At 33.2% G+C, this 16547-nt stretch overlaps 1 protein-coding gene across 1 annotated transcript in view; it reads right to left on the bottom strand.

Moving 5' to 3' along the window:
* Nucleotides 1-16547, bottom strand: part of LOC111623884 (B-cell lymphoma 6 protein homolog) — a 94250-nt gene that overhangs the window by 52133 nt on the left and 25570 nt on the right. The gene's annotated exons all lie outside the window — the stretch shown is intronic.

The following is a 16547-nucleotide window of genomic DNA, read 5'->3' as shown; positions in this document are numbered from 1 at the left end:
TATTTTTTATTGAAGGTCACAACTTGAATATTTCTAACACATTGACTTTTATTTTAGCTCAGCGTTTCTCAAAGTAAGCAATAACGCCCCCTTCTGGCGCGATGAATAGATCTATGATAGAGGCAGGGTATTGAACGGTGACCAAAGGCAAAATTGGGGCTGATAAGAGGAAACATTGCGTTTAATGGTTTCCAGATGATGAGAACAATGTACAGTAAGGGCACAAAGTGTGAGATTCATAGAAAAGTTTTCCTAAGAATATTTCCAATCCTTTTCTCACACAAGAGAAAATGGGTTAGGGGGCGTTGGGTATAACTTTATGGAACAAAGGGGGCGGTGGATCGACAAAGTTTGAGAATCACTGCACTAGGCAAATAACCATTTCCAGTTCTGTATTTTATTTATAAATGCATTTTTAATAATATATGGTTAATAAAAGCTATTTTAAGCTTATAAACAAATAAATTTTAGTTTTTAATATAGTACAGGAAAAAAGTAATCTAAATTTATGAATACATGTACAGTACGTACATACTTGTAAATATACATGTTTACAATTTGGCAATGTTTACAGTACAACGCGGACTCTTTATTTGTGTATGGTTTGCTCTAAGACAGCTGTTCCCAACCTTTTTCCATTAGCATACCCCCATGGCATTTCCAACTTCCCAACAAGCAATGCATGTGCAAATCTCACACTGCCTGTTTGCAGAGAATGCTGCCATTTTGAATTTTATTTTGACTCAGTTCTTGGTCCCGAGTACCTACAAGTCTGTCTTTTTTTTTTATGCACGCATGATTTGGGCACCTAATACTTTGTGCCAAATTGCAACTTTTGACATGTACTCCTTCATACCTCTAAGCTGGTAACACAGCAGGCAGTACAATTTTATAAACAAGACAGTCTTGTCAATAAAAAATTAATAAAAATACTGAATAAATAATGAAAAAAATTACTGCTTGTAGAGAAAATCAGGAGAAACTAGCTATGTCCTTTTCCTTGCTAACAATAAAAATTACTTTTTATAAACAAATGAATACTTTATTCAAACATGTGGGGATATTGTTGAGAGATGATAATGACGATAACACACCCCATCATCAAAAGTCCGTAGCATCACTAATCACACATAATGGCATCCCCACCACCACTGACTGACTGTGCAACATTTATTGATCTGCTGCATTGTGCAATTGGCAGCATAAGTTTTTATTTCTATTTTTGCATTTTGAAATGTATAATAAAGTTTGTGATTGTTGCAAGAAACATTTTTTACCTAATAATTTTTTTTAATACTATTAATTTGTGATACATAATATATTATTTTTTTCTGCCATAATAAGTAACTTTTTTCTGTACCCCTAAACAACCTATCGCGTACCCTAAGTTGGAAATCGCTGTTCTAAGACATTATAAAATATGATGATTTTGTAAGATTAAATAACAAATACAATTATTAAAATTATTTTGCGATAGTAAAAAATAAACTAATTTATGTTAAATTTACCAATATCGAGCGCTGACAATGACGCCAAATTGTAAATATTGGAACTACCGTAGAAAATGCCAATATTGAGGTCTTAAAGACCACTAAATAAGATGCAGATTCACAGTTGGTTTCATATTATATTTTCTCTATGATTTATGATGATTATATTAACATTTACTGTAAATGTATGTATTTTAATATGATTTTATATGCTTTTAACACATTTCTATTGATATTACGATTTCAACATTTGTGGCGGACAGATGTAAATTTGAATAAAATAACTTAAACTTGATTTTTATTTTTCCATATATTTTTTTGACAAACGATGTATAATCGAGAATGACATAACTTGAGATATACCTGTATTAAGTAGATACAAGTCTTCCTACTAACAGCCACTTGGCACTAACTTCTACACTTAGCTATTCGTAGCAGCACTCAATTATTGGTGTTTGCTACACTCAGGTTTTCTTTTAGACCCTTTGGGGGACTACGGATTACTTGCAGCCTAAAAACTTCACACCAACATCAAACATAGAGGATACTGCAGCCATTCAGAGGGATCCTACCTTTCTCTACTGTCTATCTCTCCCTCCTTCATCCCCTCCTCTTTCCCTTACCCTCTTTTATGCTGGCTAAATACTTCATGTACAGCTGATGTCTTTCTCGTATATATGTATATGATGATGATGTATGATGTTTTTTTTTTTTCTTTTTTTTATGTATTCAACATTCTTGTAAAAATGTCAGAAATTTCAAATAGATTATAACAATTCCAACGTATAAATTAATTCTCTAATATATGTTCTACTTTATAACAAGCCCAAATATCTTTTCCTTTGTGTAGGTACTGTACACTAATAAACACCAACTCCATTCTTATTCTGGGAAAGACTAGATTTGGTTTGGATAAACAAATCACTAGTATTTTTTGAACAATGATCATTGTTTGTAAAGTCAAAATCATTTACACTTTTCCAGCTTATGGAAAAGTGTAATGGGTTTAATGAATGAATATACTATACAAACATTTTCAATTTATTTTATAAATATGCCATCAGATTTTGAATTTTAGCATATATGGAAATGACCGTTATTACTTTTTAAATTAAATTTAATATGTATTGAAAAATTTGTTTAAATAATGCAACATTAAATGAATAGTTTTGTTTTATTTCTCAAATTTAAAATTGAAAAGTTTCAGTATTTGGAAATGTCTTCTAATCTGTAGTCATTTCTAACAATCTATCTATATATATAACCCATTCATTTCGTGTCCGTCCCGTAACTGTTTCATAACGGACACTAGAGGCGCCCCTATCGTGTGTCATATTTCAAACACCAAATTAAATTAACAATATAAATTATTATTATTCATTTGGCCAATAAATTATTATTTGGTCAATATAACAATATAAATAATTCATTATATTTGTAATAGGAATTTATTATTGTCACGGAATGCATGTAATGTTAACTAGGGGACGAGTAACGAAAAACCGGATAGGTTTGAATCACTACGTAAGACGATAAAGTTTGAAATAGTTAATTAATTAATTAAGGTAATATAAGGTAAAATCGAGGTTTACAAGCGAAGGTAAATAAACAAATTAAACTATTTTAAAGTATTTATAGAATGTTTAATAGATACAAATATAGATCCGTATGGCGCGATTGGGACGGTAAGATTTATCCTCCGAATAAAGGGAATGGCGACCCCCCTATGTGCGAACAATAAATGTCTAATGAACCATCCCCGTACGCGCAACCCTTCCCGATATATAGCCCCCCGAAAATTATTCTACGGGTCACGTGACCGCCTGTTTGCCAGAATTTACCCTGCGAATGAGCGGGTCGGCGACCCCCCGAGTGTGGGCAAGCGCGCGGTAATTTTTTCGCGCCCTAGGCTCCCTTTTGACCACGATGTCACGTGACCGGAAATGACGTAGGCGAATTTTTACGGGCTTATATCTCGCGAAGGGTTGAGAGTAGGGGTATGGTTCCTTCGACTTTATTGTTCGCACAGAGGGGCTACATTTTGGAGGGTTGCCACCCCTTCATTCGGAGGGTAACCTCCGAATAAAGGGGACCTTACCATTGGGACTTTAACGGAACTGTAAAGCATACTGATAGGAACAAAAAAGTCAAAGGAACCGTGCCTCATGAAAATTTGTAAATAACGCCCACTAGGGGGCGTCCCGGGCTACTAGTAGATCTATAATTGACATAACAATGACATTATGTAGCTGTTTTTGCAATTATATTAAATGAAATTATTTTTTAAAATGATGCATGAATACATAAAATGAAAACAATCATATTATATTATTATTGAATATAATGAAAAAAGGAAAGTAAAATTTTTGAGGATAATAAATTATAAGTAATTTTATAATTTTATTCAAATTATATACAGTAATACCCCAAACTTATGCAATAGGTGGGACCGAGCAATAACTGCGTAAGTTGAATTTGCAAAGTTGGAATATAATTTCACATATAAATACATACAAATTATTTTTAATTGGGGCCGGAGACTAAAGAAAACAATTTAGAAAAAAATATGTATTATCTAAGATTTTATTAAACATGTATAACAAATTATATTATTAAAATCATAAACTGAAGTTATTTTGATGTAGAAGGCTTCATAAATCTAACAAATTCTTCTGATGGATCAAAGATATTTTTTCTCCCATAAAATTTCCTCTTAGCATGCTAATAATTTTTTTATTTTTCATTTTGTAGAAGAAATGCACTCTTCATTGGAGTCTATATTTTCTAAAATTTGTAACCTCTTTTCAATTGAACTGAGGCCTTCTGTCAAGTTTCCAACCGTCATTCGATCTTCTGATTGAACTGGGTCTAAAGAATCAAGTTCTTCAATGTCTTGCTCTTGCTGATGCATTTCTATGAGCTCCAATTGTCAGCTCCTGATTGTGGGAATCCAGCAGTTCTTGAACGTCATCACAACCCCCTTCTAAATTTATTTGCCTGACAAGATCGACAGCTTCTTCAATCACATTACCAATTTCATCAGGCTCTGGCACTGATTCTGCCTGAGTTTCAGTGGTGGAAAAAAAAGGACACAGTTTTTTCCAGACGCCATTTAAAGTTTTTTGTGAAACTTCATTCCAAGATTGTCCAATGATTCTCACTGCATCTAAAACATTGAATTGTTTCCAAAAGTCTTTAATAGAGCGCTTGTTGTTTTGTCTCATAGCTTCATGCAAATGTGCAAACAATCGTCTCGTGTAATAAGCTTTGAATGTTTTGATGATTCCCTGATCCATCGTTTGAAGCAAGCTGGTTGTATTTTGTGGAAAAATACAACTTTCACACGTGGGTCAAAATTAATTAAAGTTGCAGGGGGGATGACCTGGTACGTTGTCGATTATTAGCAACACTTTAAATGGAATTTATTTAGATTGGCAATAACATTCGACTTCAGGTATGAAGTGATGACCAAACCAGTCCTCAAAAAAAGGAAGCTGTCACCTAAACTTTACAATTCGACTTCCAAATCACAGGCAAGCCAGCTTTAGATTTATTTTTCAATGCACTTGGATTTTCCGAGCAATAAACTAAGAGAGGTTTTAACTTACAATCACCAGCTGCATTCGCGCCAACCATCACTGTCAATCGATCTTTGGCAGCCTTAAAACCTGGAAAGGTTTTTCTCTTCATGCGTGATAAAAGTTCTTTTAGGCATCATCTTCCAGAACAGGCCAGTCTCATCTACGTTGAATATGGTTTGGCTGGTATAGCCACCTTCATCTATCATAGCTTTGAATTTCTCTGGATAGTACGACGCAGCCTCTTTATCAGCACTTGTCGCCTCTCCACTTTCTGCAATGCTATGCCAATTACAGCGACTTTTGAATCGGATGAACCAACCATTACTAGTTTTAAAAACTCTTCATCATTAGCCACCTTTCCAGCATCCTCTTTCAATCTTCAAAAATCAGCTTAGCTTGAGAGCACACCGTGTTCTGATCAACAGGACAATTTTTCACATTTACTTGATTATCACACCATAATTTTAACATTGTTTCCATCTCAGCGACAATATCATGACATTTACGAATGATGTTTAAAGATTGAGCATTTTTCACAGCTTCAAGAATTTTTTCTTTACCTTTTATAATTGTTCTGACCGTCGATTCTGGTAGATCAAACTTCTTTGCCAATTCACAAATTTTCATTTTTATATCGAAGTCTTTAATAATGTTAACTTTACATTCCAAAGATAGTTTTTCTTTTCTTCTTTGATGCAGAAGAATCAGTTCTACTTTGTTTGAATGACATAGTAGAGTCTCTCAAGTCTCCATAGATATAACAAACACAGAAATAAATAATACAGAATAAATTGTAACTATGCGTTGATTCCGTGCGACACGTCTGAACATGTAAGCCGAACAATAGTGGGGGGGATGAGTAATCAAGAGTTGCGTGGTGCTCAAACAAAAGACGAATCGACGCGATTTGAAAATCACGTAACTCCGGGTTTGCTAAGTCGGGATAGCAAACCTGTACTTTTCTGTACTGTATTTTGAAATAATTCTAAATTATACAAATGCATTAAGAATATTGAGAATGGATAAATTCTCAGTGTTCTTGGATGATAATCTCTTGTTTGAAATTCAAATTTGCACAATGTAAATTTAATGATCAACTAGGATATCATTAAATCAAATTTTTCCCAAAAATCATTTCTTGCTCCTTTGGTTCTATTTAAAATAAAGTTAATATTTGAACCTTTGGTTCAAATATTAACTTTATTTTATTAATCCAATTATTTTCTTAAACTAAATGATTCCTCTATTTACTTACATTCACAAAGTTTCATTATACATATAATTGGCTTATCATATAAACATGTCACATATGAGAACATCAATGAGACATTATGATACTAAATTTGTCAATACACAAATTTTTGGTAATAAAGTTGTTCAGGTGAACAGTTCAATTAAAAAAGAGGTAATGAATGTAATATGTATATTAATATATAGTATCATTTAAGAAAAACTATTCTAAAAAATCACATATCATCATCATATGACAATGACATTAAACCTTATCTGAAGATTTTTGGATTAATAATAGGCTGTATATTAGCAAAACATACTTTTTATCCTATAATTTTATAATTTATTCTATTTAATTATGAAAAGCTAATTGCAAAATTTTAATAAGATATGGTAAACTTACTACAAGTAATGTAGTCAATATAAAATTTTTGATATCAATGGATAAGTTTAACAATGATGTCAAGTTCTATGGAACCCAGATGTAGTGGATGAAAATAAAGTGAATGGATCAATATTGTATATTAGCAGTATACACATTTTCTCAAAAACAATGTTGAAAAGTTGTGAAGAATAAAATGATTTCTCACATTTTTATTATCTGAAACAATTTGCTGATTATTCTGTACACTCATATTAATGTTTTTATAGGTACTTTACAGATAATAGTGTCATTTTGTCCCATCTTGTCATGCATCTGCCAATTTTATGCAAGATGGGGTACCACATATCAAATAATGTATACAGCAATTGTCTCAACATCATCTGAGAACAGAGAACAATTGCATGCTTCCCATATTATGCATGTACACTTTTGTTCTCCAGATCATTAAGATCCAGAGAACAAAAGTGTACAGGCATAAGGTGCCCATAGTATAACTTCTGGCTGTGTGATCATTCAGAAAGTGTGATTTATTGAGGCTATGTCCCTAACCTGTCAGTTTTGAAAGATGGAATTCAATGTACAAATGCAGAAACAATTAACTTCAAAATCATACCTTTCATACTTTTCCAGTGAAAGATGGTATCACATTGCATATGAAAAATGTCACAAAGAGCAGTTACATTCAGTTGTTGAACACACTGCTGCATCAATATGAGGTTTTACAACTTTACAATAATGATCACATTGAGAAGTGCTGGTTGTACTGTTAAAGTCTGCATTTCTCTCTTCAGCACTTCTCATTGTTCCTGATAATTATGTCTTGAATACATGTTTATTGTATTAATTCTCTTGTGCAAGCTTACTATTGTTGTGTGTTTTTTGCTACTAACAGCATCACAATTCCAATAATGGCAAGTTTCAGAACTAAATTTTCCCATGGAAATCTTTTTTACATATCCCTATATGTTAGCATACAATATTTCATCACATTTGAACTGTTATATATCCCTCTAGACAGCACTGAACAAGGATATTTTAAATATGATCATCCTATATAATGTGATGTAACATTACTATGACTGAGAAATGATATTTTGTAATTAAAACCTTACTCTTACTCTCCAAATGATCTTTTACAATCTTTTTAATTTGATGTAATATACACTAGTACATAATCGAAAAGTAATTTTGTAAAGCAATAGTTTAAAAACCAAAGTACTGTCGAATAAATAACTCCAATGTAAGCAATTAGTAATGACCCAGATTGGTACTCAGGATATGAAATTAACCCATTCCTAAACTGAGATCGTATCATGAAAATGTCGTAAGGTGAATCATTTTTCCCCATATGATTACATGTAAAACCAAATAATCCGTTCCAACACAAAAAACACACTCAAATTAAAGCTAAGTAGTACATTGAAAAAAAAAAACTTTAGTAAGGAAAACACTGAAAAATGCATTTTGTAGTTGTAAATGTATAAATAACTATAATAGAATAATAATTGATAAAAAAAATGTAGTTTTATTTGCACTTTACCTTTGAGGACAGACAACGATGGAGGTGTAAGCTGGTGGCGGAGGAGGGGGAGAAGGGAAATAATACTAAAACTTAACTTACATAACATAATGTAACAATAACTTAAAATTAACTTAACACTAATTTTTTTTATCTTTTCTGTTTTTTATTTTTTTAAAAATTTTTTATTCACTGCTTTTTGCTTTTTTTCCTTCACTTCCACCAGCATTTTCACTGGATAGAGGTCACTTGGTAAAATATCTAACCAAAGAGGTTTGGCTTTTGCCTACTTTTTAAAATGTTTCTAAAATGACTTAGACACATGTCATTAAAACTGAGCCGCAATATGGCCAGTGTGAACCTTTTCAGGATGTTTCTTTTCAATAAAATCAGTCACTTTCTGATAATACCTCAAGATTTCCTTTATCGAGTGAGATCCTTCCACGACGAAGCAAACACATGGACTGAGACCGATGATCAGAAGGAACACGTGATCATGACGGTTGTGAACTAACGTAATGACATATGGTGAGTTTTTGTTTGTACCATGGAGCAAAACTATGTTCAAATTTCATGTTGTATGCTGAATCATTTGTATCCTGAAGTACTACTGTAATCACATAAATACTACATCCAATAGGGCTATTAAACTAGCGAATACCTTGCTAAGTATTTTGAACAAAGGACGGACTCAATGATAAGGCTATTAAAACCATCTAAACCGCTTGTGTCAAGGCTACTCTATGGTGCCCCAAATGGGGGTAGCCTTGAGCCATAGAGTAGCCTTGGTTCATCAGTGCAAGTTGTCCTACACCTACAGAATGTCACCTACTGTAGGTGACACTCTGTAGGTGTAGGACAACTTGCACTGATAAAAAACACATCCAGAAGAAACTGAATAAAGTACAATGGATTACCCTTTTAAGGTTAACATGTTAACTGCCATCCAACGTGCCAGCAGTTGTACTAGTTAACACCATACACAGCCATCCAACTGCCTGCCGTCGCTATAACCAATGTAGTTTTACTCAAGGTTAAATTATCCTGGCTTCGTAAGACATTGTTTTACATACTAATGGCGGCCTCTTGCGGACATCTATAAAGTTGGTTTCAACCACCGGCCGTCGTGTGGCCTCATAAACTGGTCCTGACCGGCAGTTGTTATGCTTTTTTAATAAAAAACTATTTTATATCTGATAGCATTTTTAAAATAGTGAATAGGTAAAAAAAAGTAAAAAATATCGAAAACTTGTTTAATTATTCTCTTTTATTACATATAAAGTAAATAATATTACAGAACAAAAATTGTATGTAAGTGCGAAATAATATATATTTAGAGAAAAAAATTTATAATGAGTATAAAAGTATAAAAATGAATACAAAAGTTTTACATACATATATAATATTCATTTATGAATTTTTACAAAACAATTTGGACACATTGCAGGTTTTCCTGGACACTGCACGCAATATGTAGCAACTCGTGGTGTTAAGCTCGCTTTATCAGCATTACGACTTCCAAATTGCTCTGTATTTTTAGTGTAGCAGGATGCACAATGCTTCCTTAGTTTTATGTTTCTCTTATCAACATCTGTAACTGTTTCCAATGTGTGTTCTTTTGGGTTTTGAGCTGCAGGTTCTTGATGACTTTCATCATCATTGAGTAAGCTTTTCACTAAAATCTCTTTGAAGGTGGTAATAGATACTTTTTTATCAGATATCTTATTGTAAATAATATGTGCATTGACAACGGTAGTCCCAAATATAAGCTCCATTGCAACTTTGTGATACCATTTTACCGACTTTTGTACTGCAGTGGAGTAACTAGAATATTGATCAGATAAATCAATACCCGTTTTCCCAATATTGTAGTCTTGAACTATTTTAGGTTTCAAAATTTCTTCTTGTTTTTAGTTTCTTTTACCTGTAGAAGTAATTTCTGTTGTATGTTTTGTAGACAACATAAGCACATCCCATTTATCTTTCCACTTAGCTACAACTATTCCCTTTTCATTATGCATACCAATAATTTTGTTTTTAGATAATTTTTTGTTTACTAATTCCTTGGGGATGCGTTTCCTATTTGTTTTCAGGGTTCCTATAAGATGGGTATTTCTTTATAATAAATGTTCTGCCAGCTCAATTGATGTATAGTAATTATCTGTTGTGAATGTACATCCTTCACCTAAATATTTTTCGCCTAGCTTTAGAACAATATCAGTTGATAGGGAAATGTTTCCCTGTGGTCTTTCACTTTTACCTTTATAAATTTGTATGCTATAAGTGTATCCAGTAGTATCAGCAATTTTGTACAGTTTAACACTGTATTTGTGACATTTTCCAAGCATATACTGATGAAAATTTAATCGTCCTCTAAATGGGACCATTGTTTCATCTATGCATAAATATTCACCAGGTATATTATATCAATAGTATTGATAAAGCTCTTCAAGTATGTCTTTCAGAGGACTTATTTTATATAGTCGGTCTCCATTACCTTCTTCATTGTTTGAGAAATGCCACATCGATAGCAATAATTCAAATCTATTACATGATATGTTTGTGGTGCAATATCATTTTTATATATGTGCTGTTTACTCCAGTAATCTGATAGTTTCGGGAATCTCACTAACACCATTCATAATAAAAGTCCAAGAAATTTCTTCATTTCCCCTGTATTTGTCTCTTTCCATAATCTTAGTCTGCTACTTGTACTTACAGTTTTTCTTGCCAACAATTGCACTGAATAAATGTTTGTTTGTTGTGTGATATGTTCAATTACTCTCTCATTCATAAAAAGTTCATAAAACTTTATCAGCTCATCATTCAAGGACAAATTTACATTTCTCAGTCCTCCACTGAATGTGTGTGGAAAGACTTGATGCTTTATGCGTCTGTTATGTGGAATAATTTTCCAAACGTCACTCACCTCATACACTTCTTCTTCATCTTCACTTGATGAATGTATTGAATTATAGTCAATCAGATCTTCGGAATATGATAGAGCATTCTCATCAGATTCGCTGCTTTCTTTGTGCTAGGTACACGAGGTCGACACACCACTTGTGCTTGCCATCTTAACTGTAAATAATTGTCAACTGTAAAATTCGACCAGCACAGATTGTTTATTAGCCTACATCACACATGTACTTTCTCCTGCACATGTCTTAGATTACAAGATAAAGTAAACATGTGCAGTCCAAACAAATTGTAAAATACTTTTAACACATAGATGTAAAAACTTTTAATTAGATGAGCATGTGTAATTACAGTAGGTTGTAAAATAAATAGCCGGTGGTCTTATAGTCTCCTGTTCAAGGCCATAAGACCGCCGGTCGTCGTTCATATATTTTTTTTATCTTCACTCTACTGACCATTATATAATGACCCTTTTATTTACATTATAATAAAATATTAAATATCAAATTTTCTCATTGTGGCCTGTCAATACACAAAATATCATATTACAGGTGGCAGTTAATATGTGTTTAAGCAAGGCTTACTGTACTACATCCACTGCTGTTATGCAAGTCATTGCTAAGATTCTTCCCCTCCATATTAGGGCAAAGCAGATAATGTGGAATTGTCACCTTAATAAGAACATGGTTACATATCAAGACAGTGATGAACTACCCAATTAACTAAAAATTGGGCTTCTGCCACATTTCAACATCTGTCTTCTTGGTAGGCTTATCACTGTTTGCCCCCAACCATCAGACATCTTTAATATACATCCAGCTAAATTCTTTTCAATCTCTATTTGCCAAATGAAATAAGGGCAACCCAGATCTTACTATCTTTACAGATGGGTCAAAAAAGAACAATGTGTGGAACTGCTTTCATTATTTCTAAGGGTCAACAATATTGTCCCATTCAAATGAAAAGGTTTTGTCTGGAAAACTATTACACTGTACCACAAGGGGAGCTTTTTGCAATTCATGCAGGGCAGTGGATTATCTTACTAAAATGGAGATCTCCAGGAAACAGATAAGAGTATGCACAGATAGCATAATGGCCATCCTAAAACTTAAAGCATCAAATTGTTATCCTCATCCGGTTCACAAGAAAATTCTGAACAATTCAAACTATAATAGTCTTACCTGTGTCAAAGAACACACAGGCCTTCCAGGTACTGAAGCAGCTGACAAGCATGCCAAACTGGAGGCCATCTCCTCTTCACCTGTGGAATATGCTACAATCAAAACACGGTTTTCTGGACTGCTATCTACCTATGGCAAAAATACTGGGAGAGTCACAAAACTGACTACCTTTTCCTTTTTGCCAGACATTGTAAAAAGGGTAACCACAAATTACATCAACACCAGCTTCACTATCACTATCACTATCTAACTGGGCATGGTAGCTTTGAGGCTTGCCTGCATAGATTCAATCAAATCACAGGAATGCCTCATTCTGTCGGTGCAACAGGACATCATCCCAAGACAAGAGGCGACTTATCTTAGATTGCAACATCTTTCAAGATCAGATGGAAGCTCTTATTCGGACAGTCCTCTTACAGGACTACAACTGGCCCTGTCCTCTGGATGCTTTCACCTTTCACCAGTAGCCAAGCACTCTTCCAGAGTCTTGCCAACTTCATAGATTCAATACAAGCACTGTTAGACTTTCTTTGTTATTTTGGACCACAGGTGTTATAATGTGTTTTCGTTTGATTGGTCACTTCATGCTAGAAGGCATTGTAAGAACTTTATGTATATTTCACTAAACTGTATGGTATTGTATTTTTGTTCTTTTATAAATGTGATGTAGATGCCATGTCTTCCCCTTTTCATCATTTTTCCTATCCTTCTTGAATTTTCTTCTTTGCCTTTGCTTAAGCTTTCTTCTTACTTCACTCCAGGCAATCCCAACGAGTAGTACAGGTTCTTCCCTCCTTTTTAAATAAACAAATATTCCTAGCTACTGTGAGACTACAGGGGGGCCATTACATAAGTGATTGCAATGCGTTTTCCTGTCGAATTGTTAGATCCACTCACTGCGTCTAAGGTTGGCTTTCAAAATGAGTGATAAAACACACAGAGACAAGATGATTGTAAAATCACCTTCTCTTACGTCAGGATTCCCCTACACCAGTTAAGCGATTATTTCTAATTAAGGTTTAACTCATGATTTACTTACTATTTCTATTTCTAAAAGGAAAGCTAAATTATTTCGAGTGTGGAGTGCATAGGTAAGTGATAGGATGCTAGATAAGTGAACAAACCAGACACTCAGTTAACAACATTTAATAATGCAAAATAAAATAAAATCAGTCTACAAATGGACTATTTCGGCTTTAAATCTATCTGAACTATCTTGTCCCTAGTATGAGAGATATGAGAGAGAGTTTACAAAAATAATATATTACCTCATTTATAATGTGATTGATAACAATTCTGCACTTTGGGTGGGAGTTCTATCTGAAGAAGTATGGCACTAATTATGGAAGATACAATGATGTGCAATGTGCATGGAATTTGGCACATATCCTGTATTTATACTATTTTTCTCCTCCAATAGCAATTAAGAATTAAGACCATCTGACTGGGTGTCACGATGAGTCTTTTTGGTTTAGTCAGCCCTTTAGTCATAGGAGATAAAGATCAGTAAAGTGGGATTCTCATTCAAAAAGATAGGTTTGTCCTTCCTAAACAGGTTGTCCTTCTTAAATGAGTTTTGGTACCTTAGGGCATATTCTCATAGAAGCTAACCTATAAGTTAATTAGAGCTAATTATAAGTAAAATAAGTAAATTGTAATTAGACATAAAATGGCAGAGGAAAATCCTAGGGCCCCTTTAAGTGGAATGAGCAGTTTCATGCCCCTCCTTCCCAGGGAATTCCGATGAGAGAATAAATGAAATTTTCAACTCTCTAAATGATGAAGCTAAGCTAGCAGGATGGACAAAGGCCCAAATGTTGGCTGTGACCAGCTTAAAACTTACAGGTATAGCAAAGGAATTTGCTATATCAAGGTATATCAAAGATATAGAAAATTATGATGATTTTAAGAAACTCATGATCAAGAGATCTGAAAAGGTCCCATATTCCTTCCGAGTACAAAATTTTTATGCATGTATGCAGCAGAGAAGAGAAGACATGCAAACATATGCTGTTAGGTTGCAATCATTAGCTTCAGAAATAGAAATCGAACAAGTAGGAGCAGATGCAGCCAAGACAACCATAATTAAGCAGATTCTAGCACAGGAATTAGATGAGAGGCTTAGGATACAGTTTCTTGCCGGAGTTGAAATTAGAATTCATCAAAGAATTATGTCAAGAGAGCCAAGTACATTTGATAAAGTCTTGCAAATTGCAATAAGTGTGGAATCCATCAAGAGAATGATTTATGGATCCCATAGTCAAATCAAAGTAGTTAGAGAAAAATTTTCTGGCACATATTCCTCATTTCCGGATCCGTCTCCAGACAAAATATAGGAATTGCATGCAGAAATAAGCAGGCTAAAAAGGATAGTAAAGGAATTAGAGAGGTATGATCCCAATGGAAAATATAAACAGGATATAGAGTATTTAAACTCCACTCTGATGGAATGTAGAAGTAGATTAAATAATGTTGGAGAAAAAAATATCTCCATACAAAAAGTAAACAACATTATAGGGAATCTGACAAAAAATAATGCCCACAATTATCAACATGATAACAGGGTTTATAATCAGAGAATAAAAAGGAAGAACGAGAATAACACCCTGTGATGGTCAGGTAGAATAGATACTGTTCTAGTTAAGCCTAATCCTGTAATTCTCATATATATAAATAACATACCTATAAAAATGATCATTAACCGTGTCTTGAAATTACTGTCATATCAAAGGAGGTAGCCAATAGATTAAAGGGCAAGGTTCCTGTAAAATTCGGAATGAAATCAAAGTTAAATGTTGGTAGAAATCAGATTCAGACTATTGGTATAGCAGAACCAATTTTTAAAATTAGAGGATACAAATTTTCCTTACCTTGTCGAATAGTGAGGTCTGAGAATACTGTCCCTTGTAAAGGAGTAATAGGTCATGATTTAATCAATTATATAAGTTTAGTATTAGATTTTTAATGATGGGAAATTAAGTATGCCCAATGGGAAGATCATACATTTTTGTTCTTCTCTAAAACCCTTCTCACGACCGAAGAAGCACTAGAGAAGGAATAATCCCCTGAAAAAACTTGAAGTCTGAATTCCAAAGATTAGTAATACAGAGGAGACAAAACCTTGGAAAGTAGATACAATTAAAATTGTTAGACAAGCCCCTAGGTCTAATATCCATAAAGACCATGTCAAAACCAGATGAAGGGCATATAGAAGAAGTCCAAAGGCCAAGAAGTTCATAAGAAGTTCCCTGAAAAAGACAAGAAGTTCACCTGATAGAAAAATACAAAAATTAATTCCATGACCTCAGAATTTGAGTGAAGAGCAAAAATGCTCCTATGATTCAAATAATGCTTGATGTAACAAGTAGGAGACAATTTTCAAAAGGGGATCTTAAAGGAAATGATTTATCTTTTAGATAACATGAAACTTAAATTTAAGTCGCTTTTTGAATAGCATAGTAGATAATCTCGTAGTTTGGTATAGTATTAAAAATTTAGAGGCTCAACATGGAAGTTTGACTTATTCCTATCCATTTATCAGATAAAGTAAGATAGAATATAGCAGATAAATTTTACTATATAAATAACTTCATACTTAATTTAAAATATCTATTTTGTTATTTCCTATTGGGAGTAGAATAATATAATCATATATAATTTTACGAAATAATAGATAGCTTTAAGTTGGTAGTTTTACAAGAGAGAGTAATTTTAATTAATCAATTTGTAAAGTAAATTACCTCATATATAAGAGAAATGTTTAAGATTGTTCCAACTATTTTGATTGCTGCAATTCGACAATTTATGAACTCTAAGAAATTTGTAATGTGTGGACTCTAAGAACTACTCAACAGTTTAATTGTCAGAAGTCCTGCAGGTTGAATACACAACAGAACTTTTCGCCAGAGAAGATTTCTTCGCCAGAAATCCACAACTATCTCTGATAACAGATAACAATTTGAAAAAATAATCCTTCATAAGAACTCTTACATCTCAACTCAATAAAGGAAAGAAGCAACCAACAGAAGAACTTCCTGAGCTGATAAAACTTTGTAAATTTGTTGAGAAAATATATTTGAAGGCATGTACGCATATATAATTTGCTTGTTAATCCAAATAATTTTGTTCATAATCACTTACCTTTCTATAATTTTAAGTAATCCCTAAATATATGTAATGATTATATGAAATTTTGTCAATTTACAAATCAATATGTTAATCACAATATAAAATGTAACC

Source organism: Centruroides sculpturatus, unplaced genomic scaffold, assembly GCF_000671375.1.
Source record: "Centruroides sculpturatus isolate CEXI.00-Female unplaced genomic scaffold, Cexi_2.0 scaffold325, whole genome shotgun sequence".
Lineage (NCBI taxonomy): Eukaryota > Metazoa > Arthropoda > Arachnida > Scorpiones > Buthidae > Centruroides > Centruroides sculpturatus.
Note: the sequence above shows the minus strand (reverse complement) of the source record. Positions and strands in the feature narration are given on the sequence as shown.